This window comes from Camponotus floridanus, unplaced genomic scaffold, assembly GCF_003227725.1.
Source record: "Camponotus floridanus strain SB8 unplaced genomic scaffold, Cflo_v7.5 scaffold1, whole genome shotgun sequence".
Lineage (NCBI taxonomy): Eukaryota > Metazoa > Arthropoda > Insecta > Hymenoptera > Formicidae > Camponotus > Camponotus floridanus.
The window spans coordinates 4,735,910-4,759,755 of record NW_020229214.1 but is presented as its reverse complement, the minus strand read 5'-3'; the positions used below and the strand labels follow the sequence as shown (position 1 = coordinate 4,759,755).

Below are 23,846 nucleotides of genomic sequence, written 5' to 3'. Positions count from 1 at the left end.
GTTTATTTGATTTAAGCGACAAACGCTGCGTTTCGATCCAATTCGAATCCTTTTCAATGTCAAATCACGAAATAACAGTAAAACATGAAAATAAAATAAAAATAAGATCAAATTAACAGTCATCAGTAATGACGGAAAGACGCAAAACAAAATAAATAATAATAGAAGAGTCAAAAAAGTCGAAGTAAATTACGCAAAATAACGGGCAAATTCAAACGAACAAAGAAGCGCAACGCGTTGATAAGCGGATAAGCAAACCCGTATTCCAAAATCTCGGTGTGCCACGAAAAAACAAGCTGCTTCCTTCGATAACACATGCCGAAAGGAAAAACCCACAACCAGGTCCACATACATCTCAATAATAAAAAGCCGTCAAAGATGCATAAGTCGATAACCAGCCGAAAATGTAGTGGGGCCTAATGTGTTTGGTTAAAACCTTGATTAGGATGGCAACTTTTTACAAAAGAGAAAGACAAAAAATAGACTCCTTAATAAATAGCATAGAAAAACGCTCCGAAAATTGATACAGGAATTAATTTATCAGAAATTAAAAATTAAAAAAAGTTATAAAAAAATAAAATACAAAAATAAGATAGAGAATAGTATGACGTAAAACAATTAAAAAACAATTAAAAATGCGTACCCGTCTAAATTGAAAGTAAGTAAACTAAGAAAATCCTTCGAAGGGAGAGCAAGATAGGAACAACGTAAACGCTCTTGTCGATAGCGTCGAACTGAGAGATATGAGAACGCAGAGAGGCACCGTGAGACCCCAGAAAAGAGGGGGAAAGATATAAATATAAATATTAATATTATTAAGACAATCCATTTGCTCGCATCAATTTGCGTAATTACATCTAACCGCGTTATTAACGAGTACATCACGAAGTCCGCTTATAAATCTATTACAATGCATTCATGAATAATTTGCGCGCTCTTCTCGGATATCGCGAACTTTCGCGAAGTTCAAGATTATGGCAGACGCCGTATCTCTTGTGATGGAGACGCGAGCAATCATTGTTTTACAACCCGCGGGAGTTTTCGGTGTTACGAGGTCGTAAGACTGTGTGCGTGTATATATATATATACATCTATATATAGATATCCGTGTTAGGTGCGTATATATCTGCCAGGTATATACACAACTATGTTTGCCTACGGAACTGGCACACAATTCCCCGGAGGGAAATTTGCATGTACTTTACGCAACGAGGCGTACACTTTCCTTTACAATCTCGCGCGCGTAGCACGTCCAACTTCGCGAGTAACTATCGGGAGTATCTTAATACATCGCAGTCGACTCATACACGATCACGGACATTGCCGTTCTTCGTGGGAATATTAAGGCAAAGGTCTCGCAATATATCGCCTTAACCTTACAATGTCTCGCAGCATGCGAGAAGCGCGAGCCATTGTCTTTCGCAAGCGTCGCCATCAATTCGCCGAGAATAAATTTTAAAAATTCACACGCGCACAATACAAGCTAATTTTCCAGAAAATACACCACGCTGTTGCAAATGTTGCTACAAGTATACGCACTTTTTTTTATCTTAGAAATAAATGTGTGTATTCTTAGAAGGTATTTTAATTATCCTTGTTGTGTCACAGATTCTCGCATGTCTCATAAATAATTAAATAGATATTTCTTTCTTGTAAATTCTCTTAATTTAAAATATTCAAATTTAGAAAGGCTACGAGGTACCTGAGAGAGAGAGAGAGAGAGAGAGAGAGAGAGAGAGAGAGAGAGAGAGAGAGAGAGCGAGAATGTAGGGATATAGCACAAATATAACTTGTAAATAACTATTAAAACGCTTCCTTCCGCGTATTAACGCGTGTATCATCGCGAGACCGAGCGGCGCGAATAAAGTTCATCTCGAATAAAGTGCGAATAGTTATCTCACGCATCTCCCGGTGGATGGAGAAAGAGAGCTTCCCCAACTGCATCAGCAAATCCCACCGGCACTTATGTCCACGGATTTCTGTGTGGGTCGCGAGCCACGCCGTCGCCCTACACACGCGTCGTCGATGCATATGTACGCGCAGTCGGCGTAATGGATGGCACGTATGTACATATATGCCCACGCGCGTACATAGGCGGATACATATGTCCCCCGCTCCCCTCTCCTCCTTCCCGCGCTCTCTCTTACTCTACAGTGTGCTCGTGTGCAGATACAAGCACGGTTCCGAGTAGCGTGTCTGGCATCTTCGTATATAGCATCGTGGCGTGGGCTCGCGCCTGGTATGCATTATTCACGAAGTAGTCACAAGAGCCTAAGCCCCACGTTTCCTCTCCCGTCTCGCCCGGTTTCCCTCGTCGTTTCGCGAGTGCATGTGTCGCCCCGTGCAAACCAGCTGGATCGACGGGCCTCTCCATGACTACGCGAACGGTCTTTCGTCCTACCGACGCCGCCCTGCCCTCTTTCAGCACGTATATTTACAGCTGCTGGGAGAAAAAAATCGAGAGAGAGAGAGGGAGAGAGGAAAGATGAAACGGTAGAGCTAGCTCCCTGTTACACGATCGTCGACTTAATTATACTAATGAGGACGTTCCGATCGAGGTGGGACTTGCCTCGAATCCAAGATACCCACCGACACTGTCACTGACCCTGCTTTCTCTCTCGCTCCATCGGCCTATCTGTCGGCACGTTCCGCTGGTCGATCGAGTTCTAAAGTGCGCTCGAGAGTATCGAACCCGACAATTCCTTCGAGAGCCATTCAAGCGAAGGCCAAAGGATATCGTTAAACTCGAATGAATAATAATGAATATCCTCGGAGAGACTAACATAGGGATGAGAAGATAAAGAATAGGACTCTGAGATTTCTTTTACGAACAATATTTCGACAAACGTTCGGTAAAAAAAAAATACACGAAATTAGCAACGATTTTTCATTGAATACGAATTTCTGTTAGTCTTTACGAGACGGTCCGACCGTTATTAAAGCGCAAAAAAGTAATGCAATCTCCGTTTCTCGCTAGTCCAGGGGCGTAAAGTTCGCAAAGTCGGCGCTTGAATTTCCAAGTTACTTTCCAGGACAGTGCGCTTCGAGAGGAAGAAGAAAGCCCGGCGGCGATTACGCGAGGCGAGGAGAAAGTTGCCGCGGCAAAACGAACGAAAGGTTCTTTCAGCTACGTCGTCGTATCATCCTTCCTTCTCTCGTCCTCTCTTTCTCGCGACTTATAATCGCGATGAACGGCGAGAGAGGAAGACGGCGGGGGGAGGAGAGCGAAGGAAACGAGAACCGGTTTTCCGTGAGGTCTGTGTCTAATCGCGACGCTACACCAGCGTCAAGCCCATCGCACACAAATCCGTGCAAGAGTATAAAAGCGCGAGCATCTGGACCAATGGGACGTTACGTTCACTGTGAACTCGAATGCGATACTCTCGTGTGTCTCATTTCGTTTTCGCGGTAGGCTTACCTTCTTACGCCACGATTTGCACGCTCAATTTTTCTTCTATTATATATATAAGCAAATAATAAATAAATAATAAATTAATTATCTCTCCAGTTTTGCTAATATATATTAATTTCAAGCATATTTTGTTAACATGTTATGAGCAGATGTTTACGTAAGATGATACAAAAGACTAATTTATATAAAATTTTCAAGAGAAGAAAAATAAAAAATATACGATGAAACATGGTTCCGGAGTAATTTAATTTCCTCTAATTACAAAAGATTACAGTCCTACGACGGACAATATATTCAGTAATCAAACATCTGATAAACTCAAATATGCTGTGTAATAAATTTTACCAGTTAAAACACTCATACTGGCAATGCAATGTTTGTATTGGCTTGATAAACGTTTTATCTTTTGTAATATATATATATATATATATATGAACGTTTCTATGTTTCGCATTCAAAAGTAACTTGTCACGTATATGAAGGTAAACACATAATATTACCGCATGTAATGCATACATATATATACATAGTATAATTTTATTTTCTCATCTATCGAAATTGCAAATGATTTTATTTCTATCGCGAGTGATTAACGATTTAGCCTTATAGCTTGTATTTTTTCTACTTCTCAAGAAAACATTCGAAATTGCTCAATTTATTATTAATTTTGGAACAATCGTAATATTGTATTGTAACACTCGTAAATATGAGTTAATAATTAGTAATGAGTTAAACTCGACTAAATTATGCTATTAATCGTAATTACCTCGCGCGTATTTCGCGATTTAATTAAATCGGTATACATATATATATAAAACATTTAATCGAAATCTATTGTTCTTCCACACGTGTATGTGTAATTATATTAGCAGTATTAATTAACTTGCCAGCAAAACACCATTTTTTGCGTTAATTTTACCTTTTGCATTAATTCCACTTTATTGGAATGCATTTTGATGGAGCGATTAGTTTGAAAGTATAACTTGGAATATCAAATTGTATTATAAAAAGTTTTAAAAGAGAATATGTGTTTTTTATAAAAATGACGAGGAAGATAAATTTTTTTTTCGCAAAAGCGCGTAGTCATCCCACTGGAACATCCGTTTTGAATTTTTTCTCTGCCTGGATGTATCGCATGTATAAAATAGAATATAAAAAACCAAGTTAAAATCGCTCGAGTTATCCTATTAATAACATTTTTCGATTGTCGGAAAACTACGTTAATTATTATTATCTGTCACCGTTATCCACCGTCGTGATAAAACTCCATTGAAAAAAAAATGTTCGGCCAGAGATAGTCGCGTAAGCTCTCGCTAAAAACTCGCAAACAATGAGAGAATGACAACGGTGCGCGCGATCGTGGTTTTTCTTTAATCTTGGAAAGAAAAGCTCCACGTCGATATCGATGATACCGGCGCGCCGCTAATCTTCGTCCTGCCGTTATTATTCTCACGCGCGGATGGCGCATTCACCGTATCCATCTCCCGCACGAAAAAAACCCCGCAAAGAAACGACGCGACACGCTTCATTTAATTAAACAAGATAAACGTTTACGGTGGATATATATCTGGCCCCGCCATTGTTATATTTTCGGTCTTTATTGCAAAAGTCGATTGAAATATACTCTTTACTGTTTAAAAGTTTATTGTTTGAGAAATCCATAAACGTACAGAAAACATACACACATGCTTCATGCGGAAAATCCCAAATTCACCAAAACATGGTGCTATTTTTTCTGCACAGATAAAATCTTTAAAGAGAAAGACAGACAGACAGACAGAGAGAGCTGGAATATGTGTGTTAATTCTTAAATTATACAAAAATTAAACGAGCTAAATCTCAACGCGATTGTTTTCAGGAGATATGTATATAAATTAATCGTCTTAAATAATAGAATTTTAAATTAAAAAATTAAGAAAATGATTATTAAGATAATTTTTTCGGAATAATTTTAGGTACGATTAAAATTAAAAATTTAATTTAATTTTTAATAACGTTTATCAAAATAGAAAAATAATTACATTTATGTCATTTGTCTATCGTTAATTTTGTAGTATCTGTGGATTACATTAGCTTCGAATTCATGGTTCATGCTCGCGATAAAACTTCCACATTTAGATACGTTCATTATACGTTAGAAATTTTTTTCTAAGGGAAACTATGTCGGTACCGGGGCCTTTTGGTGTATACTAAAAGGCGATCTCGTTACCAAGCTGTATCGTGCAACGTTGAAGAATTCAAAGCGCGCCACGTCACGCCGCTCCGATGTATTCACCGTATCCTCGTCTCGGAAATATCCATCTCCATTTTCTCGAAAATTGGTTCCGCGTGCGCGAACATGGTTCGGATCGCCGCAAAAATAAGTGGGCGCGTGCTCGCAAAAATACCAGAGAGTCGCATCGCATATTCATGGAATAAAACGCGAGAGAAGCGTTGCGTTGCGAAATGGTCGTTGAAAAGAAAGTTGAAAATTGTGCATATTCCATGCTGAGACTAGATTCTCATTCCGGAGATCTGCGACGGAGCGTAGCTTTTGTCGGCACGTCTCTTTCCTATCCAGGCTCGTGTCCTTGAGCAGAGTTCAAGGCTTACGAGCGAGTGTATATTCGCAACTACACGACGATTACAGACACATGTATGAATTGAATTGAGATTTCGGTGAAATTCGCGGTATCTTTCGCGATCTTTATCTTTCAAATGACTGACACGTTATTAAAAATTCACGCGAGTATCTTTTATTTCGTCAGCATCAACAGGATCAAGGATTTCCGAGAAGAATTTCTGCCGGGAATTCAATCGTGAAACTCGGTCAGTTTCATGCGAGATGTGGCGAATTATTCGGACGAAAGGTCAACGCGTGAATTATGCAAGGAAAAGAATCCGTGTCGTCCACATTTTCCTGTGATCTCCAAAGGTCTCCGATCGACGAAGGTTTCAACCGACAAATGGGGAACGAGTAATCATTAATGCCGTCTATCGCTTTTTCTCATATTTCTCTCTAAAAAGATTTTATCGAGCTAACGGAGCTTCGGAAAAAAAAGTAAATCGATCAATCGCGGGAAAGGTATTCTACGTATCGTATTACGGAAAAAAGTCGAGAGATTTTATATCATCACACTTCCATACACGTGTTTCACATGAAATTCAATGCCGATATTTTTCTCCATCGAAAAAGAAGAATATTATTTTTTCTTGCATTTTTAAATATTTCATTCTACAGCTCTGTAGTAAAACTTTAAATTAAAATTCTATTAACCAGTTCACTGGTACACCCGAAATCAACGTTTTGTGCCAAAACTGGTGAGAGCAAATAAATTCATATTTTACATGAAAGTTTATTTCTAAGGGGTTTTTTGCGTCGCTGGTGACGAATCAGGGGTCGAAATTGCAAAATTTAAACTGGCAGATCCAATATGGCGATTTCTATTGATTAACTTTGATATTCCATTATGGAAATATATCACACTCGATACGTTTTTTGGTCGCAGATAACGGATTAATTCAAGGCATTTAAACTTGAACATATCGAATTTGAATCTTCTCTAATGGAATAACAAATATAATAATAGAATAACAAAATTCACCATACTAAATCCGCCATTTTAAATTTTCGATCCCAAATTTGTCATCAGCGACCCGAAAAATGTGGATGTATCAAGTTGCATGCAAATCCGTTGAAAATAACAAAGTTATTCATAGTGGACATATATGGACCATTATCAGTGAACTGATTAAAAAAAATCTGTTCAATATTAAATGAGGAGAATAAATCTTGAGTTATTTATTCGCATATTGCTCCGATTTAAATTAATCAAATATAATTTATTATTTGTTTCGAGATTAAATCTTTGAATTAAACTATAAATTGACAATTTTCACAATTTATAACTTGCCAATTATTCAAATTTATTCAATTATATCATTATCTCAATATTTTTGCTAATAAACTTTTGTTGTGAAACAAAATATAAGGAATTTACAAAAAAGAGCCTTTTATATTTATACGCCTATTTATGATATTGTCGGATTATCGAGATCGGTCTCGAGAAAAGAAGCGTCTCTAAATGGATAGTAGGAGCCATTCGATTGCTCCTGCGTCAGTTCAGATAGTCCCTCTCCTCTCACGGCTTTTCATCGAATCTGCACCTAACCGAACGCCGCATAAGGATTCATGGCGAACCTGCCCATAAATCGAGGATAACGACTGCTCCGTATACGCGTCGCGAATACCACCGCCATTAAATGCCAGGAGAGCGTGCGAGCTAGCTTGTGTTCCGCAATTATTTCGCCGAAGGACGACCGCTTCTGGATTCGCCCGGAGGACCTATGTACGTGATGCAGAGACGCGACCGAGTTCGAAATTCTTTCAAAGGGGAAGAAGAGAGGGGGATATATATATATATATATATATATATATATATATATAGAGAGAGAGAGAGAGAGAGAGAGAAGGATGATATAGTGCAGAGAATATATGCTTCTTGTATACATTACATAATGAAATTCACATCTTGTTAAAAATCACGAGTAAAGAGGCGTCATAAAATAGTTTATTTTTTAACATAAATCTATTCTCGTGATTTTTTTTGTAAATGACTTGATTACACGAATTTATATCTTCTATGTCTTGTATCTTCAGGAATTTATATCTTCAGGTTATGTCTTCATTAAGTTTACTTCGCTGCAGAATTTGATTTACACAGGCAACCAGATAAATGGTTAGTACGGAAGAGATTTATCTCGCTCCTCTTGCAAGACAATTAAATCGATATTAATTTCCTTCATTGTATCAAAATATTTGTGAATAACTTTGATAATTTAGTAAACCATGTATAATCAATGCACCAATTTCGAAAATATATCTTTAAGATACGTTTATATCTTGTCAGTAAAATGAGTCAGCTTTTTACCTTTTTAACGAATTTAGAATATTGAAAAACAGTTACGTTATTTTTGTGCAAATACATTCACTTTGTGCAATTTCAAATACCACGCACTTTAAAACACAAGTTATCTAATCGCACCGTTTTGCAATGTTAAAAGATATATATTATTATCTCGATATTCTTCGTAGAAGCCCGTTTTTCGATTCGTTGCACCGTTTCGTTTCACGTTCGCAAAGTTACTGAGGCAGACGACCGAAAATAGCCGGTGTGTGCTTTTTGGACGATAGATCGAACAAAACGCGATTGGCTAAGATATTCTCCTTTGTCAGAAGTTGCACCACCTGCTGCAACGCAGCACGAGCATACACGTATACCCGCCCTTCTCCCCCTTCCCCGCAACGTAAAGGGATTGATTCTCGCTTTAAATCCCCGGGGCTGTATTTATTTTGTGCCCCATCGAGCGCGCGCACTTAATTCGCAACGCGGCGAGTCTCCATTCGATTACAATTGAAAGTCGATCGAATATCACGCCGGGCGGAAGCAAGCCGATATTCCTTTTCATATACGAGAGCCGGGAGGGAAATACGTGATATAAATTCCACCCTCTTCGACGAGCGAATGAACGCGGGAATAACGCCAGCGGAGAGATCCTGCGGGGGGAGGGGATGAATGCAACCGCGCGACGCGAAATGGGGCTTGTCGTCGTTTATCTTTCGCGGGCCGCGGCCACGCACTCATAAAAAGAACTCCTCGCTCCGCGCGTGCTTTCCCCCCCCGTGAAAGTTTTAATTTTCAACGATGCAACAACGTGCCCGCGTAAATAAAAGCATGACGCGATGCAGGCTTTTCGAGCGTGAAACCCCCCCCCCCCGCCTCGCGGAATAGTTTTCCATTAAACGTCAAACTCGAGGCGGATTCGTGAAGGACGCGCGCTGTCATTGACATTACGTATGTAAGAGAAATATTTGATGAAAAAAATTTTGTTACGTGTGCGAGCGGGAAAATAATACTTGTTGACATCTTGAGTTGTATCAACGATTTAAAATTTAATAAATGTCTTTTATTGTGAGAAAAATTTTGTTTACAAATGAGTTGTAATGATTAATAATTTATATATTCAAAATGTTATCTTGCGAATTAATATTTTAATTGTATATTTACGATAGGAGAATAAAAAATATTTCTTCACCTGATATAAATATAGGGTATTTGAATGTAAAATTTCTCTTTAAAATTTATAAGAAAATCTTATTATTAGGTAAATTTTACATGCATACTTTATTTGTAAATTTATGATAATTGTCTTTCGAATTCTTTGAAATTCCGCTCCAAATTAATTTTCTTGTACATACATGTTTCAAGATTAAATCTTTAATATAATAAAGTATACCGACATGTGAAAATATATTCTGAAAATGTAGCAAACTTCAATGACTTAAAAGTTGCGAAAAAAAAAGTATCGCGTTACAAAACACTTTCCATGTTGTAATCCGTCTCGGTCATGCAATTAACGTAAAGCTAAGCGTTGCGAAAAATGATTCTTACATAACGATATTCACACCAATTCCTAATAAATCGCGTGATCCTTTCGCGTCTCGCGCGTTATGACCTTGCAACTTCGCACGCGCGCCATGTTTTGCACGAGATATGGGAGCTTCGTTTCGGAGGCTTCCTCGGCGCGATTTAATCGGATCGAGCGGGATTAAAGAGTCTCCAAAGCGTACGTTACCTGCTGCGAGGAGCTGCGTTGTCGTCCGACTGCGACGAGCGGCGACGACGTGTAATCCATTTTCATCGACGTAATCACCACGTCACAAAAAAAAAAGAGAAAAAAAACAACCAGCTCTCGCGACCGCGGCACACAATGTATCGTTCGCGAACACTCGGCCCGAACACTCCGCGTAGCCAGGGTCGACCTTGGCGACACTTCGAGGCGACGAGTCTCGTCGAGGATTAAGCCAGGATTGTTAGACGAGTGCGCGCGATCGTCTTAACGAGTAAATACGTCGTTAATCCCGGATACGAATCGCAGACCCACCGCGATCGCACCATTTTGTACAAGACACTCCGCGCAATCGGACCGCTTGAACGCGGCTGGCGACTGCCCACGAACGCCGGCGAACTCGCCCGAAGAGTCACGAGGTGGCGCGAGCGCGCCCGAAGCGCGCGGCGCGCAACGACCCGATCTCGAATAGCTGTAAGCTAAAAATCGCAAGCTTTATCGGAAGTTTCGTTGAACGAGAGGGATCTCTCTTCCCGTTATTTGTTACAATCGACAAGTTTGAATCTTGCCATTGCGCGACTGTATAAAAGTGCGTGTGATTAGACGATTAAGTACAGTAGGCGCCAATAATGCCTTAACATATGAAATTGATCGCATTCGGGATTAATAATGACTAGATATTATTAAGTTATTATTAGTCTCGAATTAGTCCCAATTTTATGTTAAGGCGTTCGTGGCGCCTACTGTACATTAATGGCAATTTCGTTAAGTGTTTTTAAGTGTTAATATTTAATCTACGTTCTACGTTAAGTTTGAGCAGCAATTTCAGTGCGTATTTATCACGTAGTCGTACAGAGAATTACAAGTGATTTCGTTTTGAATTTAAAAAAATAGATTGCTTCGTAATGATTAAATTTCCGGAACAAGACGAGTGTCAGGAATATTTAAACGAACGACGGACATAAAATTTGTCAGTTAGATTATCGAAGTGAGCATTTCTTTTTTGTGTGTTTCTTCTCGTTTGTGTGACTCAAATATTATGTTTGTATGAATCGTTGCCAAGATGAAGAGAGAGAAAAAGTATCTCGTAAGGAATCGTAAGGATTTAGCGATCAGACTGATAAGAGAACAGTGAACAGTGACAGAACAGTGAACTCGCAGAATTCGCACGCAACCATGATTCGATACAGGATGAAAAAGGTAAGATTAGTTATGAGGCGATATTTTTAAATTTATGACTTTTTTTTAAATAAGAAATATTGAATTTCTTTCAAAAGAAATATTAAACTCGCGTCAAAAATAATGTAAATTGCACCAAATGTTTTAGAGATATAAAATCTGACTTGGAAAAAATGTTAAAAATAAGAGATAATTAAAAAGAATTAATATTGCAAGTAATTAACGTTGAACACATTTTTAAGTTCATATAACACGTTTATTAAACGTATGCTGTTGATTAACCTGCATTTTCCGAAATATCCTGTATGCAACTTTGTCTTCAATTTACAAAGATTAAAAATTAACCATAATTCTCATGAAATCGGAGCTGATAAATAATAGAAGAATGAATACGCTTATATCGATTAGACAGATGTTATCTTTATACGATGAGCATACATTATTCCCGCATGCAAAACGTATCGAGCTAGATTCGGAAACAACGGGGGAATCCTCTCTGATTGGCGCATTACTAATTGAATCGTGGCTGGTGGACTACACGCGTTCGATTTTGCGACATCGGATACCACCGTCGAACACCTTGTAACGCTGTAATGCTGTAACCGATATCGCGAGCTTTACGAGCCACGATCGCAACGGGATACGCTCGTTTGCCATAACGTGGGTGGTCAGATAGAGCGGTATCCGCTGTCATGCTTTTCAGGAATTGACATTAACACGCGGGATCTCCCTCGGTAATGGCCACGACAGGCAACGCTCTCTTCGATTAATCGGACATTGTAATCCGGTAATGTCGAGAGTTAATGGATCGAGCGAATCTGGCTCTTTTAAATCACGACATTATTGCCCCAAATGTTAACGTAAACGCATGTCGGCGAGTGTGAAATTTTCAAACCTGCATAGATACGCGCGATGCTGAGGTAATTTGATTAATCTCGAAGAGCGGGACAGAAATTCCGGTTCTCCGGTTTTACCTCAACACCGCGTACGTGGGCGACACTATTTTATAGTCTCATAGTTATCGTACGTCGTTAAGAAAAAAAAAGATTGAAGAGAAAACGAGATATAATGTTACACGTCACGCATTCGCGCTTCTCATTATGCGCGCGCGTGCACGTGTTAGACGTTGCGTGTCGGACCGGCCTTGTCTCAGGCGAGGTCTCGCTCCTTCTCGGGCCCTGCGAGAGGGCCCTCGATGAACCGGTAGTGGCGTACACCCGCCGACCTGCGAATCGGACTGCGGGAACGAGTGGTAAATGACCGGGTCCAACCCTCCGCTCGGATCAAGTTCCGCAGAGGCGATCTCGCGGCGGCTACTTCGTGACTCGGGATGCAGGATTTCCCTCCTCCTCCCCCCTCCTCCCGCACTTCTGCTTATTCGTCCTCGCGTCAGGTACACGACCCAGGTACTAAACCCTCCGGTCGATCCTCGTCCTCGTGTTTCATCGCACGAACGCCGGCCGGCGCGTAAAACCGGTTCCTCGACAACGAACGAGCGCGAGTATCCAGGCGGCCCCGTTTTTGCCGAATTGGCCTTTGAAAGCCCTGGACCCGAATTTCTCGGGATCCAGGGCCCTTAAGAATTTTTGTTTCTCCGACCGGTCGGATTCCGACCGCCCGCGATTCGATCGATCGTGATTCCGGAGCAGGCCAGCGGCGGAGAGCTCTCTGCCGATCTCCTCTCGAGAAGGAGGCGATCCGGTCCGGGTCCATTGTCCGGTCCATCATCCGGTTAGGGAAACGGGGAGGGAAGGACATAGGCGGTACCTGCGGCGATGATCAGATCCGTAGTTCATCGATCCGTAGGCAACATTTTAACGACGGCGTGGTCCGGTTCGATCCTGATGCCTCTCTCTGTTATTTTCCACCGCCGACAGGGAACTTCTCTTTCACGTGCATATCTCGGGAAATGGGATGGTTCGAATTCTTTTTTACGACCGTTCGTCGTCGTTACAAAGTTTTTCTACAAGATTATTTACTGGGATTATTTTTGGACTATGAATTAGATAAAGAAAACATAAGAGATGCGAAATTTAAATAATATACAAATTTAAATTTTATTATTTCTATTATTAAAAACTTATATTAAAATCGATAACTAATCATAAAATCATAGAATCTAGAAAAATAAAAGAAAAGTTTATAAACTTTGGTCTAATTGGTTTAAAATTGTTAAAAATATTAATACTAATTTTCAAAACTAACAATAATATCGCTTCTCCAAGAAAATAACGTAGCACATATAAATGGATAAATGCGAGGAAGCTTCTATCGTTCAATTTCGATGACCAGGATATTCACACAGAGAGAGAAGAAGATAATGCAAAAAGAAGCACAATATATATACGCGATCCGATCTCCGAGTGTCTCCGAGGAACTGTCCGCCTCTCTTTTGGTCCCGCTCAAATCGATCCCTCGAGTGGTAATTCTAGACCCCCGGGTCTCTGGTCAGCGGACCGACAGCGGTCGACATACCTTGTCAAGGTTAACTCACTCGTTCCGTCCTGAAATTCCATCCGCGGAGAAAGACGTGACGCGGATTGCGGAGGCAGAAGGAAAGAGATGGAATCCACGTGTGAGGAAGCAGAAAGAGAACGATTTCTTCTCTTCTTCCTCCTACGTCCTCGTGGAATTCTGGGTTAATGGCACCGCATTACGATCGCGTGACTTTACCATGAGATCCATGCGCGCGATCTGGATCACAGTCGAAGGAGGAGGAGGAGAACGAGGAGGAGGAGGAGGAGGAGGAAGCAAGAGTAATGCGGAGAGATTTGAATCGATCTTGAATATAAAATACCTATGCACGAATACGTGTACGTGACACGGAGAGGATAGAGTTCAATCGATCGAACGATTTGCCAGAGAGGCAATTATGTTTTTCCATGACACGTGTATAGGTATATTCGCGCGTGCGGCACGTGAGCCGTCGACTTTGCACGTAAATTAAGAACAAAGTCACGATTTCTACGTTTGAGAGACGCAACGCGCACATACCGTAGTATCTTCCCAAAATAATTCGGTTCGAATCTATAGATATAGAATCTATAAATATTGCAGCGAATAGATAAACGGAATGTCTTTCATTTCTATCTGCTTCCACTTTATCAAATTAAAACTGATTTTTTCTTATCATGTTTTATCAAATTGCTTACCTTTAATTTTTATTATCTATTATCTACTATAATCGCCTATTAATAATTAAATAAAATAATAATTAAAAAATATAATATAATATATAACATAATATGTAATAATTAATAATAATTTTAAAAAAATGTATAAATAATTTAAAAAACTCTGATAATTCTGAAGCTTATATAAGCAGCATCAATATATAAAAGATTCTAAAAGCATTCATAAAAGATTCTGGATATTCTGTACGCCTTCTTAGCATGAGTCACTACACTCTCACTGTTAAAAGCCGCAGTCGAAGATTTAAATTGAGAAGAAAATAAACCGTCCATTACATCTGTCAAGTGCATTTAGAAACACGTCACTAAATTAAGTTCCTTCGATTGCCATCTTTATCAACGTTAAATCCGATCAGAGAAAGCCGGTTAAAGTCTCGCATGTCGCGAACTTTTATCGAAGGTTCGACGATATGAATGTAATCGCATGTTTAGTAATGTTAGTGTCTGAATACGCGAATGGAAATTCACCAAACGGTCGACAGATCCCTCGCGCGTTAATCAATAGCGATGTGAACATCTACATCGACAATCAGCATCGAGAAGAGACATGGAAAACAAGACGAGACACAGGATCGAGATTCAATGGGAACGAGGTCGACCTGTTAATTATCTATTTTTGCGGAAAGCACGTCGGTGATGTACTCGGATCGTATCGATCGCGCGAGAACATCGCGATCCGAGTTATTCTTATCGCACGCGAGATACGCTCGGAATACATTAAAGCGATTCGTCAGTGATTTCTATATCGAGAACGATTGGAGAATTAAGTTCGCTCTCTGAGGCGGCGTATATCAATTCGTCTTAAATTCATTTAATTTGAATTTCCCGATATGTGGCTAAATGTCGAGACGCTTTTGACACGCGAGATTATACCGATTAATTAATTGAGGAATGCAATTAACCTGCCGTTCTCGTCAAACGATCGCTCATATCTTCTAAAACGAAAATATCGACCATTATTTCTTAATGAATTGTATTTTAACTCTTATACGAGAGATAACGGAATAAGTAAATATCGCATTTAGAGATAATCTAACATGGGCGTTTCGATGAACATATGGGTGTTTCGATAGACGTATATTCCGTTGTGCTCCACATCCGTGCTTACGCAAACCTCGAGATTATTGCCCTCCCATTACAACTTCCTACGTCCCTACAACGAAGGATATTCGAGACACGCTGGGCGCGATCGTGTTTCCCGCACGTGTACGCCATACAACGAGGATATGTCGCTCCATCGCTCGATCTCATGAATTGTCCGATGGGATATATACGTACATCAAAATGACAAGAAAATAAAAACTTACTTTTCTCTAAAAAAATAGCTCCTCTCGAGAATCATTATATTATATTTTAATATATATAAAACATTTCTTACAGTAATTATAATCTCGATTAATAAATCTTGGAGTGAGAATATTAATACTTTCCTTATCATTTATATATATATATATATATATATATATATATATATATATATATTTGACAATCCTTATTTCATATGATATATTCAATGAAATGAAGTGATAATGTACATTAATCATGGACATGTTCTTAAATAAATAAATACTTAATTAATTAGAAACCGATTCTTCTTTAAATTATTTAAATTGTATATTATAAATATAATTTCTTTTCAACGTTACATAAGTTTTTGTGATAAACAAGTTAAAAAAAAAGATTTTATTAAAGTAGATTCCTTCAAGCCAGTTTTATGTAAAAATACATATAGTATAGTACAAATTGATATTCTCCAATGTATGTTTAGTGATATATTACTCGGTGGAGATAACAAATTATCTTTTTCATTTCTGCGAACTGTACAAACAACGCAGAACTGTTCCGAAATTTACACACGGCTATCGATGCTTGTCAATGGCATGAATCATGAATCTGTATTTCTCTTTTGCTCGTTTATCTGCGCGAAACAGGCATAATAAACGCGAATCTTCTATCCTCTCTTTGTATTCAATCATTACTAAATGAAAACTACTGATAAAAGCATCTTTATGAAACAACATTAATTAATAGATGCGCGCGCGATTATGATTACAAAGAAATAAAAAAAGTATCTAAAATATATTAAAATGTATTAAAAAATTATGATGGAAAATTATACAGAAAACTCAATATAGTAAATCTGTGGAAGATAGAGAAAATAAATGTTAATATTATCAAATAATACCTTTTATACCTTCATGTTACTCGTCAAAATTCTTAAATTTACAATATTAAGTATCTTTATAAATTATTGTTTGATCTGAAATAATTTTTATTTTTATAAACACATGATATTTTGGATACTGTTTTTCGTATGTGGAATCAAAAGAAATAACGATAAAATGCATCTCATAAAAATATCTCTTTTATATTATTTAATTATAAATAATTTTAATTACTTTTTAATTACTTTCACTTATTAAAAAGGGAAATATTACTTTACTTATGATATACATAGGCCAGATTTTTTTATATAATATATATGCGTCTTATAATTGGACCCATAATTCGCCATTTGCGAATTTTTGCTTTTGAGAAACTACCAGCATCGTGCATCTCGTTTCAAAGCCCATATCCGAACATATCGTCTACGAGGTTCACAACTACATTTCTTCCAGGTCTTTTCCCATCCTCTTCCCTCTTCCCTCCCTCTCTCTGTCGAGTCAGGGAGGAAATAATTACGGCGCCTATTTAAAAACTGGTTTTATTCCAGCTCCTTTTCACCTTCCCTCCATTCCTCTCCATTCCTCTTTGACAAGAACCGCCGTGCCAACGCGAAGAAATACCGAGAAGAAAGAAGCGGGGCGAATGAATAAACCAAGAAATGAAAGAGGAAGGTTATGTATTGCGAAAACGAGACAAGGAACAGTGAATAAAATCGCAAGGGAGACAAAAGCCAATGGGGTGCAGGGTCAGAAGAGAGTGGGGGGGTTGCAGCAACCCGGAGTGCTATTAACGAAGAAGAAGGAGCGTCGTTTTTAAATGCGACTGAACGGACAAAGACAGAGTCCATCAAGGGAATCGCCTGTCCATGAGAAATTCCAGCTTTTCGCTATGATTATTACCGGCTTTCATGGTTCGATCGTTCACTGCGTCATCTTGTATCTATTCGACAGTCCGTTCTTCGTTTTATCCTCGTTTCTCCGGGAACACGACTTGAAGCAGAAACGCGATTATTGTCGCGACGAGCGAGTTAAAAATTTCCGGATATTCAATATTCGAGAGCAAGATAGAGAGCCGGTCTTATTTTTTAATAACATGGATGAGAATAATTTGCAACTTTTTCTTCCTTTATCGCGAAGGTCTTCGGCTCGTTAGAAAACACGCGTCGAGTTTTCCTCCTCAGGTTTTTTTCCCTCACGAGCGAGCGAAGGCAAGACAGGTAGATAAGTAGGTAGGTAGATAGGTTTGACTTGCAAATCACTCCGCGTTCTTTCGTCTCGGTCTGCCTCTTTTCCGTCCTCGCCTACGTACGCGAGCGCGGAATGCAATTACCCTAATTGCCAGCACTCTAAGCACGTTGCGTAAGGGCGGTCGGTCGGTCGGTCGTTATCGGTAACTACGAGTTACATCGTTAAGCTAGCGCGGTATACGCGGTGTTCGGTAATACGGACGCGTTCAAGATTCAAACAATTTGCCCTTGGACGCGTCGAAAGGTCGATAGTTCTTGAACTACAAACTTGGATTATAAATCGAAGAAAGCACAGAGTCGATTAAGAGATGCAAAATGGACGATAAGATCCCCGCCTTCGCTTAATGTCAAGTAGAATTTACTTTAATAGCAATTTAACTTTATATTTAGTTACCTCGAGGTATTTAAGTAGTCTTTATCGAATTATTGTTTGAAGAAAAGCTTACTTTAAATTCATTAAAGGAATACAATTATTTTTAAAATTAAAAGTTAAAAATTTTTAAGTGTTTTGCAATTATTTAAAATTATTCATCCATTTTTCTTTTTTTCTCCCTCTCTAATTTTAAATACATTATAATATTATACATATTAACATTACATATATATTATATAGATAAATATTTTCCTCTTCTTATCTTATTTGAGCGAGTTTTCACTCAAACCAACGATATCAATTATATATTTTCTATCATTATAATATATTTTATATTATTTATAAATGTAAATATATTAAGTATATTAAATATATAAATATATTTAATAATATATCAATCTAATCATTTATTTACATTTATAAAAGAATAATGAATATATACCGTTTTATGCGCGCTAGTTTTTCCAAGGCCGCAAAGATATTTTGAAATCGTTTTAATCCACAAGATGCGGACATGTATGCGTGTCGAGATCAGATTATACTTTATCCTCCGCGGGTCAATTCGTTTGAGGAAAATAATTGATATACAGAGCATCGTCACGCATAAATATTTACACACGTGAGATATAAGATATCGGGATTACGTAGAAAATGACTGAAAAAACTTTATAAAGCGCATCGTCCAAAGTTCGCAAACTGCTCGCCAACGTTATCTGCACCTGATTTTCCTGACCATTACAAAGTGTGTCAACAGAAATAGGGAGCTGCCTAGTTTCCAGGCCGTCTAAATTGAGTCGACACAGTCGTTTTAGTCGATGTGCAGAATCGTCATCATGAGAGTTGCTTAAGAAGCTCTAAATTACCGTAAGAAAAATCGTTCTTCATCCTGCGAGTGTTGAGTTTTCACGTTTTAAATCAACAAAATCGACGGATGAAATCGTTTCCATTCATTTCCTGTCATCGGGAAAATTATTTTCTGAGACGGCGAACTTTTGGCGAAGTCAATCCGAAGAAGTTCCCCTTCGTTTTAGCACTTTTACTTCACATGATTTTTTTCAAAATTACAATCAAAGTAAGAGCATTAATCTTTATTTTGAAAAAAGCTCTTATACAATCTCTCTTTTTTAAATTATTTTTCCTTTAATTTACATGTGAAAGTTTTGCAGCATCGTTTGTGAAACTTGAAAATAAATTGCTATTGCATTCAAGTGGTATTCTCTCATTCTGTTAATTAAAAAAAATTTATATAAAATAATTTCTTTAAAATAATTTCGTTAAAAATTAAATTTCTGAACAGGTCTCTTTTTTAAATATATTAAATAAGACTGTTAAAATTGGCGAAGAGACGCGGTAACTCCTTCGAACGACCACGGCTTCGATCCTTGGCGATGATGCTGAGCACCATCGCCAAGGTCGACGGCTCTCACCTAGCTACATATAGGGCGATAAAAACGACTGTTTATGAGTCGCTTGTTGAGAAGAGCCGCAAGATGAGGATTAACTGCCGCGTACACATCTCGGGATCGGGGAATAAGCTGGAGGCAAAATGAAGGAGAGGAGAAGGAAGACGAGTCGCATTAGGTGCAGACATATTACGGACCTGGCGAGCTGCCACGCGGCGTTTCAAGAGACTCGTTTCCAAAACCTGTTCTGCATTGTGGCCAGCCGGATTCTTCCGCGGCATCATCAGCATCACGGTGCTTTCGCCGTGGGAAAAGCTCGCGATGCTGGAAACGGTAGTCTCGCGAGGGCGTTTAAATAGCCTTAACAAAGTAGATTACACGCTGTCGACCGCGTGTTGAGACGCGCGCTCGATCGGTTTTAGCGCGTACCTTTTAACGTGACCTACTTCTTCGCGACCGCGCAGAATGACCATAAATACCAAACATACAATAATAGATTATTGTCGGGTGAATACATTTTTTTATTGAGTAAATATTTTTACTAGAAAATTAAACACATTTTTTTCATGCAAAAACTTGGTATCACAATTTTTTTTTCTAAAACTTCAGTTTCTGCATTTTATTAACGTAGTTTATAGCGTGACACGAGTGACATTCAAAATCTACAAAATTTATTTCTCCAACTTCTTCGATATAAACTTAACATCTTATTAAAGTAAAATACACTTTAAATTAATCAAGAAATACGATTTCGTTATTTATTTACGTCAATAAAAAGGGGATACTTCAGAGCGCACATTCATGAGATATTATAGCTATCATGCCGTTGCGTGCAACTATAAAAACCTGTCGGTAACATATGCGCAATGTAACGTATTGCACTTTGAAATATCGATTGTCCATGGAATGCCGACGTGACAGGAAAGTCTGCGAAACTATTTGCCATGAAAGGGAAAAACAGAAAGAGAGAGGAAAGGGAGGAAGACTGACATTTTACAACTAGGCTGCTTTGGTTTACAAGAGCGGCATGACGTGTCGCGTTGCCAGTGCGAAGAGACCTGTACCTGTTACAGAACAGGTTCTTTTGTAAAGTGGTTAGTCCTACTCTTCGTTTTCCCTGTAGCGTATAAAAACGTAAAGAATTCAGACTTTTATATAGAACGAATCAAATAAACCGATGGATACGTTTTGTAAACGCTCTGCCTTATGTCTACAATAAAGAAAGAAAAAAAGAGAAAGAAATTTATCCATAACTGGCTTCACCAGTGCGAAATCTGGTTTGACAGCTTTTCTCTAAAACGGGTTTTAGAGAACCCAAGATACGTGGAATAGAAAAAGACGAACGATATCGATCGTCAGTGGAGAACATAATGTCATATGCAAAATAAATTTTTATTCATTACGTTTTTTTTTTCAAATGTCAAATGTTACCTTCACGTTATTTAGTATATAGAGTCATAAAATTGATATATTGTCTTCGTATAGTTATACGATGGATCAATAAATAGGTCTAGAAAGTAATAAAACGTTCACGTCTTCAAAAGAAACCGGTTCTTCCAAAAGAGTCAGGCGACCGCGGGTTATTATCGTAGCGATTATCGGTGAAGCGATTATTCTAAAAACGTTACATCACACGCGTTATACTTTCTAAAAATACATGGTAACCTTGAGTGGCCTTCCAACGCCTACCCTGATTTCCTACTTACGGAGCAAAGGATTTACGAGAATATTGCAGCCGTTGTGAGGCGGTTTCGATCAACACATGCAACAACGACGTGACGTTAATTGGCCTTTACAATCATCTTGTGGCGGACGGTATCTGCCTCGTCTACGACGATAATGCTCTCCGAGTGAGAGAAGTCAACCGCTCGGAGATAACGGATGGTTTCTGCGTGCGCGTTAGTGAGAGTCAACGTACTCGCGATAACACGGCTATGTGCCGTCTGGATAACGATAACACCATGATTACGAACCACGTGCGTGTTGCGACCGTGATGAGATATAACACGATCGCGATTACCCGCCAGAACTGACCGAATTATAAGCGAGACTGTCCATCCTATCTATCCGGAAAAATATCTTAACTTATCAGACCCAAGTATGTATGTGTATGTAAATTATTTTGTGTGGAAAATTGATAATATTATATCTTGGAATAAATTAATGAAGAAACCAGATACAATCTTGTGATTTTTATTAATTTTGTTATTACACTAAATCTGATTGAATTTTTGGTTTATTCATTAGATATCTTAATGTTATAATATTAATAAATATTTTTATTGTGATTAAAAAAATAAATTTTGCGATGCAAACTCGCGTATAATCTTTCGCTTCATGAGTGTGATATATCATTTTTTTTAATTTTAAAACTTTATGCTTACACATATTTTTCTCGCGACTCGACAACATGACTTTGTCAGTGAAACTGCAATAATAAATGTATTTACATACGCAATATGTTTGTGTGGCAACGGAAAAATCTTCGTTTCGCAACGAGATCATGCGTTGTATGTTACCCGGAAACAACGAACTTCATTCTCGTCGTTCGCCCCGATCGACGATAACCCCGTATGTGTATACCGATACAGAAAGAAGAATGATGTAGGGTTATCATGACGATAGCCAGGTTCATCGTACACAGCAAGTTTGTCGAAGCGATGAAAATTTAAGAAAAAAAAGAGGACGCAATATATTGTACTTGCAGTTGCATCGATGAATCAATAATACGACCAATACATTCCAAATGTTTTGAAAGATTGCGCGCTAAAAAAAATTAAAAATACGTACAGAATTTAAATATTTTTTTCTCATTTTAAATTCTTCCTGACATGTTTATATGTACAAATATGTACGAAAATATATGTAAAAATACAGCTAGTGTATGTTAAAATTCCAACAAACAAGATTATTTATGATACAATAAAGTATAATAAGATATGTCATTCTTGGTTTTACAACAGAACACTGGACAGCTACTTAATCATCCTAATTTGAACGCGGAAAATATAGTTATTCTACACGTGCGACGAAACTTTTGTCGCATCCTCGAAATATTTCCGCCGACGACTATATCTGCAATATGGAATATTCAAAAGTTCAGCAAAGTCGTGGATAGTTAAACAGAAACAAATGTGGCTCCATAAATAATGCAGCCGCGCGTTTACATCAGACGCGTGTTTAGCGTTTTCTAAAGCTCGTTATTTATAGAAGAGACCGCGATATTTGCATGTTTAACCTGTTCCTCCTTTATAATTTCTCATCAACGAACCAGGAAACAAATAAGAGAACGAATTTGAATATTATATTTAATATAATTAAATATCTTGCTAATTTATATACTGTCAACGTAAATTCTTTCACACTTGGAAACATTTAAACTCATTTTACTCTGTAAAGAGATATCTAAAGTGTAATTTTCATTTAGCAAGAAAAAAACTTGTAGAAAAAGAACTTTGTTTAATTAAATTTATAACCCGAAGGCTACGAGTCATGACATTTTCGAAGAGGAAAAATCGACTTCGCGTTGATCAATAAATAGCATCGTCAGCACAAAAAGAATTTATATTTACCATAGTTCCGCTATAACTGCGTTCGCGTGTCGCGAGCGATGGTCAAGAAAAACTACTGGCAATAAAATGCAATGTAACAACGCAAGAAAAATAACGGGACGAGAACCGGGGACGACAAAAATGGACGCAACGAAAGCGAAATAAACGCGTTTGAGGAAAAACAACAGCAACTTATAGCATCAGCGTGAACCACCACGAATATGAGAAAAACCGTACTATGAACGACCGCTCAGATGAGAGAAACAACTTATGTACGCATATGCAGGTATGCGTTTGTTGGAGAAACGTGCATTTACCACCTAATCGCGCGATGAATCAAGCAGATAGCGGTGGGCGAGTCGGAGAGCGAGCATAATTATTTCCAAGGAAATTAATTTATCGTCACGCGAGAGAAAAGAAACGTGGGTACCGCGAGATTTTGCGCGATCGCGTTTTTAGCGACGCTCTTATCTCGCGACATCTCGATTTAAAAGCTTGACGCTCGCAAATTTGCGTTTTCTTTCGTCTCGTTTTATAAATAACTGCCGTTTATTACGTCTATCATCGATATACACGAGGGTTATCGTTCCTCGACATAGCTGGACTTTGATTTTGTAATAATTTCTATGTTCACGAAGAGTTCTTTCACTGCACTGTAAATTGAGAGTGTCTTCTCTCAATAAATTCTACTTGATATCGCTTCATAAATCGAGTCG

General features: G+C 38.4%; 1 protein-coding gene and 1 long non-coding RNA gene across 5 annotated transcripts in view; one reads left to right on the top strand and one right to left on the bottom strand.

Moving 5' to 3' along the window:
* The window catches only part of LOC105256483 (probable JmjC domain-containing histone demethylation protein 2C), a 271,823-nt gene that overhangs the window by 130,152 nt on the left and 117,825 nt on the right, over positions 1–23,846 (bottom strand). The window lies entirely within an intron of this gene.
* The window catches only part of LOC112637234, an 80,047-nt gene continuing 66,228 nt past the window's right edge, over positions 10,028–23,846 (top strand). Inside the window, exons 1-2 of the long non-coding RNA XR_003122469.1 lie at positions 10,028–10,610; positions 10,833–11,221. This is a non-coding gene — a long non-coding RNA (uncharacterized LOC112637234). The remainder of the gene's footprint in view (positions 10,611–10,832; positions 11,222–23,846) is intronic.